This window comes from Neophocaena asiaeorientalis, unplaced genomic scaffold, assembly GCF_003031525.2.
Source record: "Neophocaena asiaeorientalis asiaeorientalis breed wild unplaced genomic scaffold, Neophocaena_asiaeorientalis_V1.1 scaffold233, whole genome shotgun sequence".
NCBI classification, from domain to species: domain Eukaryota; kingdom Metazoa; phylum Chordata; class Mammalia; order Artiodactyla; family Phocoenidae; genus Neophocaena; species Neophocaena asiaeorientalis.
This window is the reverse complement of record NW_020171811.1, coordinates 135,696-155,911: the sequence shown is the minus strand read 5'-3', so window position 1 is coordinate 155,911 and position 20,216 is coordinate 135,696.

Sequence of the window (20,216 nt, the reverse complement as noted above, 5' to 3'; positions counted from 1 at the left end):
AATATTTTAATTAATTTTTAATTAAAATTAAATTAAATTAAAAAAACTGTTAAAGCAAGTGTTAAAATATCAGCATCATATAAAGTCATCATTAGCATAAAAATAAAATTTTATGCCAAGTTGCTACTTTCAAAGAGCCAAACAGGGGGGAGGGAGTGGTGGTGTGATGAATTGGGAGATTGGGATTGACATGTATACACTGATGTGTATAAAATGGATGACTAATAAGAAAATAAATAAATAAATAAACATTTTTTAAAAAAAGAGAGAGTCAAAGTTGTTATCCTAATTTTACTTTCTCTTGCTAGAAGCATGTGAAATTTAAAAGGGTGAACTATCTAATGGAGGATTGTCCAAGAAAGAACCAAGTGGAAGTGGAAATAAGCCCTATATATGGAGCCTCTTCAGAAAAAAAAAAAAAAAGAAGAGGATCTTCTACTCTCCAACCCACTCTTCCTGGTCATATAACAAGATAAACTTAATCTGTCTCAGGAAGAAGTAATGATTATGCTAGAATATAGGGCTCTTCAAGCCTCCAAAGTTTTACTCTTAAAATCCGGGAAGGTAAATTCCTGAGTAGCCTTTTAAGCAGAAGCTTTAATTGTTCCCTATGAAGGAGAAGGATTTGTGATGTCTATACAGCTCTGAAAATATATACTTAGTATTAACAACTAAGTTGGGTTCCCAAACTCTTCTAGTGTCTGATGAATCATCCCAATAATGTAGAAAATTAGTATCCCCAAATAATGTAGAAAATTAGTATCACAAGTCTGATCAAAAGGAATCAAGCTAGGAGATTCAGTGTTACTGACCTTAGGTCTGGTTCCTATATACTATTATTGCCTGGATTTAGAGGTCCTCTAAAACTGTGATAGGTAGCCAAAATGAATCCTTTATGCTTGGCAATGCTAGCCTTTGACTTCAGTTGTCTGTCTTTATAGACCTTTCTGTCTCTCTGCCTCTCTAACCCTAGAAACCTTTATCTTTCTTCCAACATTGGCCGTGTCTTCAGTCACTTTCAACTTTGTTTTTAACTATTCTTTGCAATGATGAATATTTACTTGGCTTTTAGTAAGTTTTTTTTTTTTTTTTTTTTGAGAACTCAGTAAAACTTCACCCAGGGTTCTCATTCTGAGGGGTCTACTGATGTATATCTACTGTGGAAACACCTGCATCCCTTCTACACCACATGGGAGCCAAGGGATAATCAGAAACACCATCTAACAGGCCACACCACTATTTCTTTTTTGCTGTGGCCATTCCAGGCTGATGCAGAGGCCCCCTGCAAAGATGATTTTCAAGAGTCTCAAATGGAAATCAAGATAAAGCATTCCTCTGTCTTCAATAGCTGTGTGGATTTCACTAGACTCTTAATGCTACCATCTCTTACTGAAGCCTGGGACCTACTTTCTGTGCTCAAAGTCTTTCTTCTCCCTGCCAAAATCGCTTTACTTCCATTTCATATCTTGTGGGAACTTCTTCTATATCACTTCTTCCCTATCTTGTGGCCTGCTTTCTTGAAGGACCCAGTGATCTTTTTCTCTGGGGCAATAAGCTTAGGCTTAGGGTGCAAGGTAAACATATTTATGGGGAAGGGGGGAAAGAAAAATACACTTGTTTGAAATATTTTCAAGAAAGCAGTTTAAGTAGAATTCTTGCACTTAGAGCCAGAATGCAAAATGGAACTGTCCTGTTCCATATGGAGACTGGCCACATAAATATATCTTCTCTCCCTCCTGGAACCCCACTTAAATGACAATGAAAAAATAAAAGGGGAATGAACTCATTATGAGAACACAGGATGGGCCACTGGTAGGCATAACGTCAATGAATTTCAACTAGAGAGTGATGGGATTGAGGCAAGGTAGAAAAGAGATTGAAGAGAGCAAGGGAAGGAGGAAAGAGGAAGCCACAGCCTAAAATACTTGTGAAAGCACATAACAGCCAGAGATCTAGAAGAGACTTAGGACACACAAGTAACTGTTTCAGTTAAGAAAGTTAGGAAAGAGGGACTTCCTGGTGGTCCAGTGGCTAAGACTCCATGCTCCCAATGCAGGGGACCTGGGTCCGATCCCTGGTCAGGGAATTAGTTCCCACATGCTGCAACTAAAATAAAGATCCTGCATGCCGCAACTAAGACCCAGCACAGCCAGATAAATAAATAAATTAAAAAAAAAAAAAAAAAAGAAATGTGGAGCTGGAAAAAGGCATTAATTGAAAGTCAAACTTCCCAGAAAGGGGATCTTAGGGTTCTTTTCTGGAGAAATCAAATGGCCTTGTCAAGACAAAGTTCTTGACATTCTAACATTTGTAGGTCCTGCAACAAAACAACCAACTCATCTCATAGGGAAGTTCGCCAGACGATGGACCCTGATCCCTCATAGAGACTCCCAAGTGTTTTTTTTAATGTGTTGTTCTTAAATATAAATACACAACTGAGGATTACTAAAATTTTTAGGAAATTTTTCAACATAAGTGATAGCAAGATAAACAGAAAAATAGGCCCCAAAGAAAATACATAATTCAGGGGATAGATGAGCATGGTAAGATGACTACTTTAATACTTACTACCATCAACAGAGAGATTTGATAAAAGATATTGCATCCCTAAGTCAACAACAGGATGCTGTAAGAAAGAACCAATCATGGCTTTCCTGGTGGCTCAGTGGTTAAGAATCTGCCTGCCAATGCAGGGGACACAGGTTCGAGCCCTGGTCCAGGAATATCCTACATGTCGTGGAGCAACTAAGCCCATGCGCCACCACTACTGAACCTGCGCTCTAGAGGTCGCGAGCCACAACCTTTGAAGCCCGCGTGCCTTGAGCCCGTGCTCCACAACAAGAGAAGCCACAACAATGAGAAGCCCGTGCACCGCAACCAAGAGTAGCCCCTGTTCACCGCAACTAGAGAAAGCCTGCATGCAGCAACAAAGACCCAAAGCAGCCAAAAATAAATAAAATAAATAAATTTTTAAAATCAAAAAGGAACAATCAGCAATACAGAGCTCTTAGAAATTAAAGATAGGGGTTGCCAAGTAAAATATTCAGAAGAAAGGTTAGGAGAATAGGTTGAGCAAATCTCCCAGAACACAGAATAAAAAGACAGAGGTGTGAAATGTGAGTGAAAAGATAACAGAAATAGGTTCTATATAAGAGGCCCAGTATCCTGAAAATGTGAGTTCCAGAAAGAGATAATAGAGAAAATGGAGAGGGCATCATCAAAAACGAATACAAGATATTTTTTCAAAGATGAAGGAAAGAAAAAAAAAAAAAGATGAAGGAAAGGAATTTCCCAATTGAAAGGGTTTCCCAAGTGCCCTACAAAATAATGGAAAAAGATCCATGTCTTAATGTGACGTTGTAAAATTTCAGACCAAGGATAAAGAGAAGATCCTAAAAGCTTCCAGTGAAAGTAAAGGTCATAAAGGAATGAGAATCAGACTAGCATCATATTTTTAATCATCAGGGACTGCTAAAAGACAATGGAACAATGCCTTCTAATAAATGTGGGAAAATCAGTTTTAGTTTACAATTCCATATCCACCCAAAAGGGCAATCAAAAGCTAGGGGAGAATAAAGACATTTTGGGGCATGTAGAGACTCAGAAAATATCCTATCCTAGTAAGTTACCAGAAGATAAGTTCTAACAAAATGAGGTTATAATTCTCAAAGAACAAACAAAACAAAGTTAGGAAAATGGAGATTAAAGAAATAGTGACTCTAACTCAGGAGAGAAATGAACTTGTCTCAGTATCACAGCTGCACAGCTGGAACTCAATTAATCCAGATTGGAATTTACGAGGATTCTAGGAGGAAGTACCTAGGAAAAGATGGAACTTAAGAAATCTGTACAATTTGGAACAGATTAAGAAGATGATAAAGGCTGACCATTCAAGGAAATAAGGCAATGAAACATGAAAAACTTGAGGGAATACAGCATTGTGACCCTTCTGAAAAGACTTGCTTGAGGATGAAATACAACAAACCAAGATTAGTCAAAATTTAAAATTTGGGATTGGAGGAGTAGTTGAAAATGGACTGGTGATAAATATTAAAAACGCTGTAATATAGAAAAGCCTAAACAATTGTGGGAATCAAGATTTTTAAAGAAAGCAGACTTTGCCTTGGGTTTTCCCATGTCAATATGTGTTTAAAATTCTTTCCTTAAGAGCTTAATGTCTTTAAAAACTTAACCCAAATCATGCATTTAGTCAAGACAGGTCTGAACAGGACACTAAATATCAAGATCCTCTGCCTTTGGCTAATGACCTGTTTACCTCATGCTGATCAGGACTGAGGAACTAACAGTAACATTGTAGACAAAGGGTAGATTCAGTGGAGTGAGCAAATTGGAGGGCATGAACAGGAGGTTGTGGTCAGGGGAATTTCAAGCGTTTTAAATGATAGCAAGTATGGCCATGTTAGCCAGTACATGTAGTAGAGGTGGAAGTGATGGAAATGAGAAAGCTAAGGAATGTGAAGGCAGCATGCCAGAGACATGGAATATGGTAAAAAACAAACTATGAGCCACTGAAAAAGGATGAAGGGAATGTCCCAGGATAATATAAATAAAAGGCATAAAAATAACAGATTGCTTCCTTATGATTCATGTATTACTCAGAGGCCTCTAAATTCTGGAACTTCTATTGAGAAGTTTTTTGGGAACTTCTATTCCAAATCACTTAATAGTACCATTAAAACATTGTATTTCACTGATGTGCTTCATTGTTAAATTCACAGTGCTATTAGGCCTCTAAACAAATTAATGTTTGGGATTTCCATAATAGTGTCCTCCAAATTTAGAGCATGTATGGACTTGCATGCAAGGGCCTGATTGTCTCATACATGATTAGTTAGAAGATCTGAATGATCATATCTGGCAGCCAAGACAACTTTCTTTTCTTTTTCTTGAGCTTTTACTTTTTTTAAATTTATTTTATTGAATTATAGTCGATTTACAATGTTGTGTTATTTTCAGGTGTACAGCAAAATGAATCAGCTATACATAAACATATACCTACTCTTTTTTATTATTTTGTTTTTATTTTTATTTTTGGCCACACTGTGCAGCATGTGGGACCTTAGTTGCCCAACCAGGGATCAAACCCACACCCCCTGCATTGGAAGCTCAGAGTCTTAACCACTGGACCACCAGGGAAACCTCGCCACTCTTTTTTAGATTCTTTTCCTGTATAGGCCAATACAGAGTATCGTGCAGAGTTCCCTGTGCTATACGGTAGGTCCTTATTAGTTATCTATTTTATATATAATAGTGTATATATGTCAATCCCAATCTCCCAATTTATCCCTCCCCCCACCCCTGTATTTGCAGACTTTTTAATGCTGGCCATTCTGGCTGGTGTGAGGTGGTACCTCACTGTAGTTTTGATTTGCATTTCTCTAATAATTAGCAATGTTGAACATCTTTTCATGTGCCTGTTGGCCATCTGTATGTCTTCTTTGGAGAAATATCTATTTAGGTCTTCTGCCCATTTTTCAATTGGGTTGTTGGTTTTTATTTGTTTTTGAGATGTATGAGCTCTTTGTATTTTTTGGAAATTAAGCCCTTGCAAGACAGTTTTCTTAATTATAGTATCATCAATCTTTCCAATGACAACTTTGATGGTATTTTTGATTTGGGATTACAATGACTGAGAATATAGGGGAAAAAAAGAAATTTCAGCCTTTCTTTACTGTCTCCATTTCTTTCACCCCATAAACACACATCATTTCTTACAAAACTGCTCCCATCTAAATACTAAACTTTATTGTAATACTGATATTAATAACTAATATTATTAATAGTAATGTTAGTAACTAATATTTGTAGTACTGACACTACTGAGTGTAATATGAGGATCCATGGCCAGAACAGTTCATATAAATACAAGCACTGTACCTTTTGTTATATGGAGAAAATTCCTTTTTCTAGGATCAAATCAGTGATTGGTCCCTCATGTGAATACTCCTATAATTGAATTCCTGTGCAAATTTCCTTTGGATTAAACTGTTAGAGGCAGAATATCTGGGTCAAAAAGTGTAGTAGGCTATATAATGGCAGCCCAAAGATGTCCACACTCTAATCCCTGGACCCTGTGAATACATTAACATAATAAAAGGGACTTCACAGATGTGAATAAGTTAAGAATCTCAAGATGGGGAGAGCAGCTTATATTTTCCAGGTGGGCCCAATTTAATCATAAGCGTTCTATGTTACCTAATTAAGTCATACGGACTCTGCAGGGGCCCTAGCTCACCTGAGGCTCTCCGCCTCAGCGGGGAGGGTTCTTTTTCTTTTTGGGTTCAAGCAGCCAATAACGAAACCAAAGCTGAGATTGAGGCAGCACAAGCTTTATTTCGTGGCCAAAGAATGGAGAAGCGGGAGCTAAGTTCACAGATCAACTTCTCGCCCACCTGGCAAGAGTTTTAAATTTAAAGAGTAGAGACAGAGGGAGGAGGATCGTGAGGCTAGTGATGAGGAGCCATATACATTAGTCTACCAGGGAAGGGGGCAGTGCTTTTTCGAGGGAGTGTGGTGCCACCCGCTTTAATCCTTTTTTTGGTCCTTAATGTCTGGTCGTGGCTACCGGTAGGTGTATCATTTAATATGTTAATGTAGTAAAATGAATGTATAATGCGAGATTCAAGGTCTGTTGGAGGACACATTCGTCGCCATCTTGGTCTCAGCCGGTTCCATCTGGGTTTTTTTGTTTGTAGCTTTCTTATTTCTGGATCATTTGACTTAAAGATTTATGTTAACCCCTGCTAAGGTGGGGGTTGGCGGGTTTTGAGCAAAGGCCTGGAGCGGCTCTGGCAACACGTATAAGATTAGAAGTAGGTGATTCGATGATGGAAACAAGAGTTTGGAGTGATTCGAAGAAGGAGCCATGAGCTAAGGAGTACAAGTAACCTCCAGAAGCTGAAAAAGCCAAGGAAATTAATTCTCCCCTCCGGGCCTCCAGAAGGAACTAGCTCTACCGACACCTGGATTTTAGCCCAGTGAGACTGGTTTTGAACTTCTAACCTCCAAAACTGTAAGTAATAAATTTGTGTTGTTTAATGGCACTAAATTTGTAGTAATTTGTTACAGCAGGAATAAGAAACTAATGCAAAGAGTTTGCAAATAGTTTCAAGGTTTTAATTGCCAAATTTCCCATCAGCAGTGTATGAGAGTGTCTCTCTTTGATCTCTACTTTTTTCTATTCATGTCCCTTTTCATATCAGTAGTTTGTAAACTTTGCTAGGGTGTAGGTTATATCCTCTACCTCTCTTTTCATCTCAGCAAGTATCCTGAACCCGATAGCTCCACAAAAGTATATATTAACAATGTTAATGCATTTCAGTAGAGTAAGAAGGCATGGAAGAAAAATTTGACCCGAATTGGCATTTTTTTTGAAGAAATAAGTGCCACTTTGAGTCTTCTGAGTTAGGTTGAGTATCATATCATGTGTTTTAGAGTTAAAAAAAAAGAAAAGAAAAGCATCAAGTAGTAGGTATAAAAGTATCAGAAATCCCTTATCTCGTGGTAAAAGGGCAAGCTTAGCAGACCCACTATGCTATTTTGTTACCAAAATGAGACAAGCAATTGGAAAAACAATTATAGGAAATAAATATAAATATACTACACAGGTCTATATACACCTGAGCATAGATTGTGATTAACACATTCTTCCATATTTTTTTCTCATCTGCGTTCTAACACAAGTTTCTATCAGGTTTACCCTTCATTTTTTTCTTATCAATGGCTTTATTGAGGTATAATTTACATAAAATAAAATGCATGTGTTAAAAATATACAATTTTATAAGTTTTAACATGTGTTATAAAACCTGAGAGACCATCACCGTGATGAAGATAATGAACATAGCCATCACTCCCAAAAGTTTCCCTGTCCTCTTTCGTATTCTTCCTTTCCACTCCTTCCCACAACCTTCCATCTTGTCTGCTTTATGTCACTACAGATTAGTTTGCAGGTAATTGAAGTTTATATAAATGAAATTATACATATGTACTCTTATTTTCTGGTTTCTTTTACTCAAAGTAATTATTTTGACATTCATCCATGTTGTTTGTATGATAACTCATTGCTTTTTATTGGAATAGTAGTTCATTCTACGGACATACCACAGTTTGTTTATACATTCATCTGTTGATGGACATTTGGGCTGTCCTTAGTTTTTGGCCATCATAAAGCTACTATGAATACTCATGTACGTGCCTTAACATGAACAGGTGCTTTCATTTCTCATGGTTAAATATCAGGAAAGCAGTGACAAGGTGTACATATATTTACCTTTTTAAGAAACTGCCAAACTGTTTTATTTATTTGGCTGCGTTGGGTCTTCATTGCTGTGCGTGGGCTTTCTCTAGTTGCAGCGAGTAGGGGCTACTCTTTGTTGTGATGCATGGGCTCTAGGCGCTTGGGCTTCAGTAGGTGTGGCATGCAGGCTCAGTAGTTGTGGCTAGTGGGTCGTGGGCTCAGTAGTTGTGGCTCGCAGGCTCTAGAGCGCAGGCTCAATAGTTGTAGCGCACGGGCTTAGTTGCTCTGCAGCATGTGGGATCTTCCCGGAACAGGGCTCGAACCCGTGTCCCCTGTGTTGGCAGGCGGATTCTTAACCACTGCAGGCAGGCAGGTGGATTCTTAACCACTGCGCCACCAGGGAAGTCCCCAAAGTACCGTTTTACAGTTTCACCATCAGTGAGTGTGTGTGAGAATTTCAGTTACTCAACATCCTTACCCACACTTGTTTTGTTCACTCATTTATCGTTAGCCATTTTAGTAGGTATGTAGTGATATCTTATTGTGGTTTTAGTTAGCCTTTCTGTAATGACTAATGATATTAAGATTTTTTTCATGTGCTTATTTGCCATTCTTATATCTTATTTGGTGCCTGTTCAAATCTTTGTCCGTTTTTTGGGGGGGGGCAGGGCTGCCTTGGGTCTTCATTGCTGCTCATGGACTTTCTCTAGTTGTGGTGAGCGGGGGCTACTCTTGGTTGTGGTGCGCAGGCTTCTCATTACAGTGGCTTCTCGTTGCAGAGCACAGGCTCTAGGCGCATGGGCTTCAGTAGTTGCAGCATGCGGGCTCAGTAGTTGCAGCACACGGGCTTAGTTGCTCTGTGGCATGTGGAATCTTCCCGGAGCAGGAATCAAACCCATGTCCCTTGCATTGGCAGGTGGATTCCTAACCACTGCGCCACCAGGGAAGTCCCTTTGTCAGTTTTTATTGGGTTTATTTATTGTTGAGTTTTGAGAGTTCATCATACTTGGTAAAAATCTTTTAAAAGAAAATTTACTTTGTATGACTTGAATCCTCTTAAATGTATTGAGATTTGTTTTATGGCTCAGAACATGGTCTATTTTGGTAAATGTTCCATATGCACTTGAAAAGAATGTGTATTCTGCTGTTGTTGGGTGAGATGTTCCATAAATGTCAGTTTAAATTGGTTGATAGTGTTCAAGTCTTCTACATCTGTGGTAGGCACACTTATGATCCCCAAAGATATCCATGTGTTAATCCCCAAAATTGTGAATATGTTTCTTTACATGGCAAAGGGGACTCTGCAGACATGATCATGTTAAGGGTATTGAGATGGGAAGACTATCCTGGATTGTTCAGGTGGGTCCAATTTAATCACAGGTCCTTAACAGCAAAGAACTTTCCCCAGCTGTAATCATGTTACCAAGACGAAGCTCATACTGCTTCTGCACAACAGGCCAGTAAATCGAGAGGCGAGCTGTTATGGCAAGGAATAGCACTTTTTCAGAAAGCCAGCAGACTGAGAAGATGGTGGATTAGTGTCCCAAAGGACCATCTTGCCTGGGTTTGGATGCTAGTTTCTTGTATAGAGCAAAGAGGAGGAGGTGAGAAGGTACCATGAAAAAGGCCATAAGCTGCTGCAAATACTTCCTTGTTCTGGAGACACGCTGGAGAGAATGTGTTCATTTCTTCTTTCCTGCAGCTATTCACAGGTGGACCTGGTCAGGATGTTTCCTATGAGCTAAATACGGGTATTTTAGCTTAAGCTCAGGCACAGGAGGCAGGGTTCCCGGGGGTGAGCCATTATGTAATATATTTTAAGCTATAGGCAACATTCCTTTAGTGATTAACTTGTAGCAAAAACAATAGAATACAAAAGTTAATGTAAAAGAAACAGATCCAATATGGAGTCAGATTTGTCCTTCCCTGTTACAATCAGAGGGAGACTTACTATGGAAAAAGGGTCAGAGAAATTCAACATTGCTTGCTTTAAAGAGGGAAAAAGAGATTCATGACCAGAAAATGTAGGTGACCTCTAGAAACTGGAAAAGGTCAAGAAATGGATTCTTTCCTAGAGGCTCCAGAAAGGAATGCAGCCCTGCCGACATCCTGATTTTTGGCCCAGTGAGACCTGTGTTGGACTCCTGATTTACAGAACTGTAAGATAAATATGTATTGTGTAAGCCACTGAAGTTGTGCTAATTTGTTACAGCAGCAAGAGAAAAATAATATATTTGCCAATGTAGTTGGAATTTCCAGTGCTCTTCATTTTGTTTTTCTTCGTTTAGATCCAGATTTCCAACTGGTATAATTTTCTATCGATGTAAAACTTTCCTTTAACACTTTTTGTAGTGCAGGTCTACTGGTGATGTAATATTTCAGCTTGTTTATGTCTGAAAAAGTCCTTGTTTCACTTTTTGTTATTTTAACAATTTTTTGTTTGTTTTTGTTTTTTCATCGGGTAAAGAATTCTAGGCTAGCAGTTTTATTTTCCTTCAATATTTTATAGATGTTATTCCAGTATATTCTTACTTACATTCTTGAAAATTCCACTGTCATTTTAGATTTTGTTACTCTCCATGTAATATGTCTTTTTCTCTTGCTGCAGAAAAATGAGTGGAATATAGATTGATAAATCATGGTTTATGGTACCATAAAAATGTATTATTTGATGAAAAGTGGATAAAATAACATCAGGTTGACAAAATTAGATTTGTCTGTAGGCTAACAGTATATAACATGTAATAATGGTTCTCAAACTTTTTGGTCTCAGGACCACTTTGCCGTCTTAAGAATTATTGAGAATCTCAAAGAAATTTTGCTTACATAGTTTATATCTATCAACATTACCTATGTTAAAATTTCAAACTGAGAAAAATTTTAAAGTATCATTTAAGACAATAATAATAAGCCCATTACATGTTAGTACAAATAACATATTTTTGTGAAATGACCATATTTTCCAAAACAAAATTATCTGTTGAGAAGAGCTATAAATAAATCTCTTTAGCTTAATAGAGAATAGCTGAATTATTCCATCTGCTTCTGCATTCAATCTGTTGTATGTCTGTATTGTTTTGTTCGAAGAATATTAGGAAAACCTGGCCTCACATAGGTAAGTAGTTAGAAAAGGGAGGAATATTTTTATATCTTTTTCAGTTAATTACAGATATTATTTATTGATACTAAACCGAATACAACAAATTGTAGTTTCTCAAAGGTAGGTTGTAGTGTGGAATCTGAAATGATACCAATGAACTTTTTGTACTCTGTTACATTAATACCCATTGGACTATCTTGGAATTTGTATCTTTTATCTACCCATGATTTTATAACACCATGCATTGGTCATTTGGAAACTACTGATACTGAGTTATGCAGGTCTTCTACCTGCTGATGCGTATCATTACAATATCTTAAAATCACATTCATAGATATCACCACTGATTTAGCCTAAAATATCTTTAAATATTCGGAAGCTATCAAAGTCAGACAGCAGATACAAGTTTTTCAAAATTCTAACTTTCTCTTGAAAGCTTCAATTTGGTCACTGACAATAAATATAGTCAGTTGTTCTTGAAATTATAGGTTCGCTTCATTCATTTTCAAGAAAACGTCCAGATATCAGATCTGAATAACTATAGTTTTCCTATCATTCTTTTTTTCAGCTTTATTGAGATATAAACAAGATATATAATATAACACTGTAAGTTAAGGTGTACAATGTGATGATAGGTTACATGTATATATTGCAAAATGATTACCACAATAAGGTTACCACATCCATTACCTCACATAGGTACAATTTTTGTATGTGTGTGGTGAGAACTTTTAAGACCTACTCTCTTAGCAACTTTCAAATATACAATACAGTATTGTTAACTATAGTTGCTGTGCTGTACATTACATACCCAGAAGGTATTTATCTTATAACTGGAAGTTTATACCCTTTGACCACTTTCACCAATTTCCTCCACACATCCCATGCCTACCCAACCTTTGTCAAGCTCCAATCTATTCTCTGTTTTCATGAGTTCAGTTTTTTCTACATATAAGTAAGATCATACAGTATTTGTCTTTCTCTGTCTGAAATTATTTCACAAGGTATAAGGCCCACAAGGCTCATTCATGTTGTCAAAAATGGCAGGGTTTCCTTCTTTATGGCTGAATAATATTCCATTGTGTATATGTACCACATGTCCTTTTAAAAAAATTTTTACTGAAGTATACTTGATTTACAATGTTAGTTTCAGTTTTACAACATAGTGACTCAATGTTTTTTATAGAGTATAATCCATTTAAAGTTAATATATCATTTAAAGTTAATATAAAATATTGGATATATTCTGTGTGCTGTACAACATATCCCTGTAGCTTATTTATTTTTATACATAGGAGTTCATACATCTTTTTTGTTTTTTTTTTTTGTGGTATGCGGCCCTTTCACTGTTGTGGCCTCTCCTGTTGTGGAGCACAGGCTCCGGACACGCAGGCTCAGCGACCATGGCTCATGGGCCCAGCTGCTCCGTGGCATGTGGGATCTTCCCAGACTGGGGCACAAACCCGTGTCCATTGCATTGGCAGGCGGACTCTCAACCACTGCACCACCAGGGAAGCCCTGGAGTTCATACATCTTAATGCCCTATCTTGCCCCCTCCTCCCTTCTCTTGCCCCACTGGTAACTACTAGTTCACTGTATGTTTCTTATTTGTTAAACTCATTCCTTTGTTTTATATTTTAGATTCCACATATAGGTAATAACATTACAGTATTTGGCTTTCTCTATCTGACTTATTTCACTGAGAATAATACCCTGAAGTTCCATCCATGTGGTTACAAATGACAAAATTTCATTCATTCTTTTTTATGGCTGATTAGTGTTCCATTGTAGGTGTGTTTGTGTGTGTGTGTGTGTGTGTGTTGTGTGTGTATCTCCCACATCCTTATCCATTTATGGACATTTTATCCCATTGATGGACACTTATGTTGCTTCTGTAGCTTGGCTATTATAAATAATGCTGTTGTGAATATTGGGGTGCATGTGTCTTTTCCAGTTAATGTTTCTGTTTTCTTTGGATATATACCCAGAAATAGAATTGCTGGATCATATGGTAGTTTTAGTTTTTTGAGAAACCTCTGTACTGTTTTCCATAGTCACTGCACCCATTTACATTCCCACCAACTGTGTACAAGAGTACACTTTCCTCATGCAGCTCAATATTAAAGAAACAAACAACCCAATCCAAAAAGGGGCAGAAGACCTAAGTAGACATTTCCCCAAAGAAGACATACAGATGGACAAGAAGCACATGAAAAGCTGCTCAACATCACTAATTATTAGAGAAATGCAAATCAAAACTACAATAAGGTGCCACCTCACACTGTTATGGATCTAGAGACTGTCATACAGAGAGGAGTAAGTCAGAAAGAGTAAAACAAATATCGTATATTAATGCATGTATGTGGAACCTAGAAAAATGGTACAGATAAACCAGTTTGCAGGGCAGAAGTTGAGACACAGATGTAGAGAACAAACGTATGGACACCAAGGGGGGAAAACCGCGGTGGGGTGGGGATGGTGGTGTGCTGAATTGGATGATTGGAATTGACATGTATACATTGATGTGTATAAAATTGATGACTAATAAGAACCTGCAGTATAAAAATACAAACAAACAAACCAAAAAAACAAAAAATGAAAACAGTACACTTTTCTCCACATCTTCATCCTTATTTGTGGTCTTTTTCACCATAGCCATACTGATAGGTTTAAGGTGATACCTCATTGTGTGTGTGTGTGTTTAAAGTATAGCTGATTTACAGTGTTATATTAGTTTCAGGTATGCAGCATAATGATTCAGTATTTTCATAGATTATACTCCATTATAAGTTATTACAAAATAATGGCTATAATTCACTGTGCTGTACAATATACCCTTGTTGCTTATCTATTTTATACATATTAGTTTGTATCTCTTAATCCCCCACATACACATACACACCAAGTCTTTATCCATTCATCTGTTGATGGATACTTGGGTTACTTCCGTATCTTGGCTATTGTAAATACTGTTGCTGTGAACACTGGGGTGCATTTATCTTTTCAAATAAGTGTCTTCCTTTTTTCTGGAAATATACCTAGGAGTTTTTTGTGGTCTTTTTGACCATATCCATTCTGACAGCTATGATGTGATACCTCACTGTAGTTTTGCATTTCTCTGGTAATTAGCCATGTTTAGTATGTTTTCATGTGCCTGTTATCTATCTGTGTGTCTCCTTTGGAGAAATGTTTATTTGGTTCTTCTGCCCATTTTTTCTTATAATTTCTTTAAAAATTTTATTTATTTTATTTATCTTTGGCTGCATTGGGTCTTTGTTGTTGCACGTGGGCTTTCTCTAGGTGCAGCGAGTAGGGGCTACTCTTCGTTGAGGTGCATGGGCTTCTCATTGCAGTGGCTTCTCTTGTTGCAGAGCATGCTCTCTAGGCACACGGGCTCAGTAGTTGTGGCTCGCGGGCTCTAGAACGCAGGCTCAGTAGTTGTGGCGCACGGGTTTAGTTGCTCTGTGGCATGTGGGATCTTCCTGGACCAGGGCTCAAACCTGTCTCCCCTGCATTGGCAGGCAGATTCTTAACCACTGTGCCACCAGGGAAGCCCTTCTGCGCATTTTTTGATTGGGTTGTTTGTTGTTTTGATATTGAGCTGTATGAGCTGTTTATATATTTTGGATATTAAGCCCTTGTTGGTCACATTGTTTGCAAATTTTTTCTACCATTCTGTGGGTTGTCTTTTTGTTTTGTTGGTTTCCTTTTCAGTGCAAAAGCTTTTAAGTTTAATTAGGTCCCATTTGTTTTGATTTTTAAAAATTTTTTAATTTATTTACTTATTTTTTTAACATCTTTATTGGAGTATAATTGTTTTATAATGTGGTGTTGGCTATTCAGAGTCTTTTGTGTTTCCATACAAATTGTGCAATTTTTTGTTCTAGTTCTGTGAAAAATGCCAGTGGTAGTTTGATAGGGATTGCATTGAATCTGTAGATTGCTTTGGGTAGTATAGTCATTTTCACAATGTAGATTCCTTCACCCCAAGAACATGGTATATCTCTCCATCTGTTTGTATCATGTTTAATTTCTTTCATCAGTGTCTTAGAGTTTTCTGCATACAGGTTTTTTGTCTCCTTAGGTAGGCTTATTCCTAGGTATTTTATTCTTTTTGTTGCAGTGGTAAATGGGAGTGTTTCCTTAATTTCTCTTTCAGTTTTTTCATCATTAGTGTATAGGAATGCAAGAGATTTCTGTGCATTAATTTTGTATTCTAAAACTTTACCAAATTTATTGATTAGCCTTAGTAGTTTTCTGGTGGCATCTTTAGCATTCTCTACGTATAGTATCATGTCATCTGCAAACAGTGACAGCTTTACTTCTTCTCTGATTCGGATTCCTTTTATTTCTTTGTCTTCTCAGATTGCTGTGGCTAAAATTTCCACTACTATGTTAAATAATAGTGGTGAGAGTGGGAAGCCTTGTTTTGTTTCTGATCTTAGAGGAAATGGTTTCAGTTTTCACCATTTATAACGATGTTGGCTGTGGGTTTGTCATATATGGCCTTTATTATGTTGAGATAAGTTCCTTCTTTGCCTACTTTCTGGAGGATTTTTATCATAAATGCGTGTTAAATTTTGTCAAAAGCTTTTTCTGCATCTGTAGAGGTGATCATACGGTTTTTATCCTTCAATTTGTTAATATGGTGTATCACATTGATTTGCATATATTGAAGAATCCTTGCATTCCTGAGATAAACCGCATTTGATCATGGTGTATGATCCTTTTAATGTGCTTTTGGATTCTGTTTTCTAGTATTTTGTTGAGGATTTTTGCATCTATGTTCATCAGTGATATTGGCCTGTAGTTTTCTTTCTCTGTGACATCTTTGTTTGGTTTTGGGTCAGCGTGATGGTGGCCTCATAGAATGAGTTTGGGAGTGTTCCTCCCTCAGATATATTTTGGAAGAGTTTGAGAAGGATAGGTATTAGCTTTTCTCTAAATGTTGGATAGAATTTGCTGTGAAGACATCTGGTCCTAGACTTTTGTTTGTTGGAAGATTTTTTTTTTTTTTTTTTTTTTTTTGTGGTACACAGGCCTCTCACTGCTATGGTCTCTCCCGTTGCGGAGTACAGGGTTCAGACGCGCAGGCTCAGTAGCCATGGCTCATGGGCCCAGCGCTCCACAACACGTGGGATCTTCCCAGACCGGGGCATGAACCCTTGTCTGGCAGGCAGACTCTCAACCACTGTGCCACCACGGAAGCCCTGTTGGAAGATTTTTAATCACAGTTTCAATTTCAGTGCTTGTGATTGGTGTGTTTATATTTTTTATTTCTTCCTGGTTCAGTCTCAGAAGGTTGTGCTTTTCTAAGAATTTGTCCATTTCTTCCACATTGTCCATTTTATTGCCATATAGTTGCTTGTAGTAATCTTTCAGGATCCTTTGTATTTCTGCAGTATCAGTTGTTACTTCTCCTTTTTCATATCTAATCTACTGATTTGAGTATCTCCCTTTCTTTCTTTATGAGTCTGGCTAATGGTTTATCTATTTTGTTTATCTTCTCAAAGAACCAGCTTTTAGTTCTATTGATCTTTGCTATCATTTCCTTCATTTCTTTTTCATTTATTTCTCATCTGATCTTTATGATTTCTTTCCTTCTGTTAACTTTCGGGTTTTTTGGTCTTCTTTCTCAAATTGCTTTAGGTGTAAGTTTAGGTTGTTTATTCGAGATGTTTCTTGTTCCTTGAGCTAGAATTCTTTGCTTTAAACTTCCCTCTTAGAACTGCTTTTGCTGTATCCCATAGGTTTTGGGTCATCGTGTCTCCATTGTCATTTGTTTCTTGGTATTTTTTGATTTCTTCTTTGATTTCTTCAGTGATCTCTCGGTTATTTAGTAGTGTATTGTCTAACCTCCATGTGTTTGTATTTTTTACATATTTTCCCCCGTAATTGATATCTAGTCTCATAGCATTGTGGTCGGAAAAGATACTTGATACGATTTCAATTTTCTTAAATTTACCAAGGCTTGGTTTGTGACCTAGGATGTGATCTATCCTGGAGAATGTTCCATGAGCACTTGAGAATAAAGTGTATTCTATTGTTTTTCGATGGAATGTCGTATAAATATCAATTATGTTCATCTTGTTTAATGTGTCATTTAAAGCTTGTGTTTCCTTATTTCCATGCTCTTTTGATTACTGTAGCTTTGCAGTATAGTCTGAGGTCTGGGAGAGTGATATCTCCAGCTATGTTCTTTTTTCTCACGATTGTTTTAGCAATTCTGGGTCTCTTGTTGTACCATATAAATCTAGGATTATTTGATCAAAATAACTGTTCTAGTTCTGTGAAAATGTTATATTTTGATAAGGATTGCATTATATCTATAGATGACTTGGGGTAGTATGGCAATTTTAACAACATTAATTCTTCCAATCTAAGAGCACAGGGTATCTTTCCATTTCTTTGTATCATCTTCAATTTCCTTTGTGAGTGTTTTATAATTTTCTGAGTATGGGTCTTTTACCTCTTTGGTTAAGTTTATTCTTAGGTATTTTATTCTTTTGATGCAATTTTAAATGGGATATTTTTTAACTTTCTCTTTCTGATAGTTCATTATTTGTGTATAGAAAAATAACAGGTATCTGTAGATTAATCTTGTATCCTGCAACTTTGCTGAATTCAGTTATTATTTGGAATAGTTTTTTGATGGAGATTTTAAGGTTTTCTGTGGGAAGTATATCATCTGCAAATAGTGACAGTTTTACTTCTTCCCTTCCAATTTAGATGCCTTTTATTTATCTATTTTCTCTTATCTGATTGCTGTGGCTAGGACTTCCAATACTCCAATACTCTGTTAAGTAGAGTTGGCATCCTTATCCTGTTTCTGAATTTAGAGGAAATGCTTTCAGCTTTTCACTGTTGAGTATGATGTTAGCTGTGGATTTATCATAAATGACCTTTATTATGTTGAGATATGTTTCCTCTTTACCCACTTTGGTGGGTTTTATAATGAATCGATGTTGAATATTGTTAAGTACTTTTTCTGCATCTATTGAGATAATCATGTGATTGTATTTTAGTCCTTACTTTTGTTAATGTACTGTATCACTTGGATTGATTTGCAAATATTGAACCATCCTGTAGCTCCTGGAATAAATCTAATTTTATCATGGTGTATGATCCTTTTCATATATTGTTGGATTCAGTTTGCTAATTTTTTGTTGAGGCTTTTTGCATCTATATTCATCAAAGATACTGGCCTGTCATTTTCTTTTGTTCTCTTTTCTTTCTTTCTTTTTTTTCTTTGTGTGTGTGTGTGTGTGTGTGTGTGTGTGTGTGTGTGTGTGTGTGTGTGGTGTCTTTGTCTGGTTTTGGTATCAGGGTACTGGTGGCCTCATAGAATGAATTTGGGAGTGTTTTGTTCTCTTCAATGTTTTTGGAATAGTTTGAGAAGGCTAAGTATTTGTTCTAATTTATGTTTGGTAGAATTTCCCTGTGAAGCTCTCCAGTCTTGGACTTTTGTTTCCTGGGAGGTTTTTATTTTTTTAATTACAAACTCAGTTTTACTACTAGTGATCGGTCTGTTCAAATTGTGTATTTCTTCTTGATTCACTGTTGGAAAGTTGTATGTTTCCAGAAATTGTTCACTTCTTCTAGGTTGTTAGAATTTGTTGGCACATAACTGTTCATGGTATTCTCTTATGATTTTTTTTAATCTCTGTGGTATTTTTTGTTGTTTCTCCTCTTTCATTTCTTATTTTGTTTATTTGGGTTCTTTATCTTTTCTTCTTGGTGAACCTAAAGATTGATCTATTGTTTTTATCTTTTCAAAAATCAGTCCTTGGTTTCATCTTTTAAATTGTTTTTTTTTCTTTATTTTATTTCATCTCTGATCTTCATTATTTATTTCTTCTGGTGACTTTGGTCTTTGTTATTTTTCTAATTCCTTTAGGTGGGAGGTGAGGTTGTTTATTTGAGATTTTTCTGGTTTCTTGAGGAAGGCCTGTATTGTTACAAACGTCCTTCTTAGAACTGCTTTTGCCACATTCCATAGATTTTGGAATGTGTTTCCCTTTTCATTTGTCTAAAGGTATTTTCTGTTTTCTCCTTTGATTTCTTCATTGACCCTTTTTTTTTTCTTTTTTAGTAGCATGTTGTTTGGCATTCACAGGTTTCTTTTCCCATTTTTCTTTCTGCAATTGATTTCTAGTTTTATAACTGTTGTGGTCAGCAAAAAGTGCTTGATATAATTTCTATCGTTTTAAATTTGTTGAGACTTGTTTTGTAGCCTAGCATGTGATTTGACCTGGAGAACATTCCTTTTCATCTGAAAAGAATATGTATTCTGTTGTTTTGGGGTGGAATGTCCTGTGTATATCTGTTAAGTACATTTGATCCAATGTGTCATTTAATGCCAGTATTTACTGATTTTTCTGTCTAGAAGATCTGTCCATTGATGTAAGTGGAGTGTTAAGGTCTCCTACTATTGTATTATTATTGTCAACTTCTCTCTTCATGTGTGTTAATATTTGCTTTATATATTAATGTGCTCCTGTATTAAGTGCATATATGTTAATAAATGTTATACCCCCTTCTTATATTGATCCCTTTCTCAGGACGTAATGTCCTTCTTTGTCTTTTGTTATAGACTTTGTTTTAAAATCTACTTTGATACGAGTATTGCTACCCAGCTTTCTTGTCGTTTCCATTTGCATGAAATTTCTTTTTCTATTCTTTCACTTTCAATCTGTGTGTGTCATTAAGCTCTAATGTGAGTCTCTTCTAAGCAGCATATAGGTGGGACTTATTTTTTTATCCAATCAGCCACCCTATGTCTTTTGATTGGAGCATTTAGTCCATTGACATTTAAAGTCATTATTGAGAGGTATGTACTTACTGCCATTTTGTTACT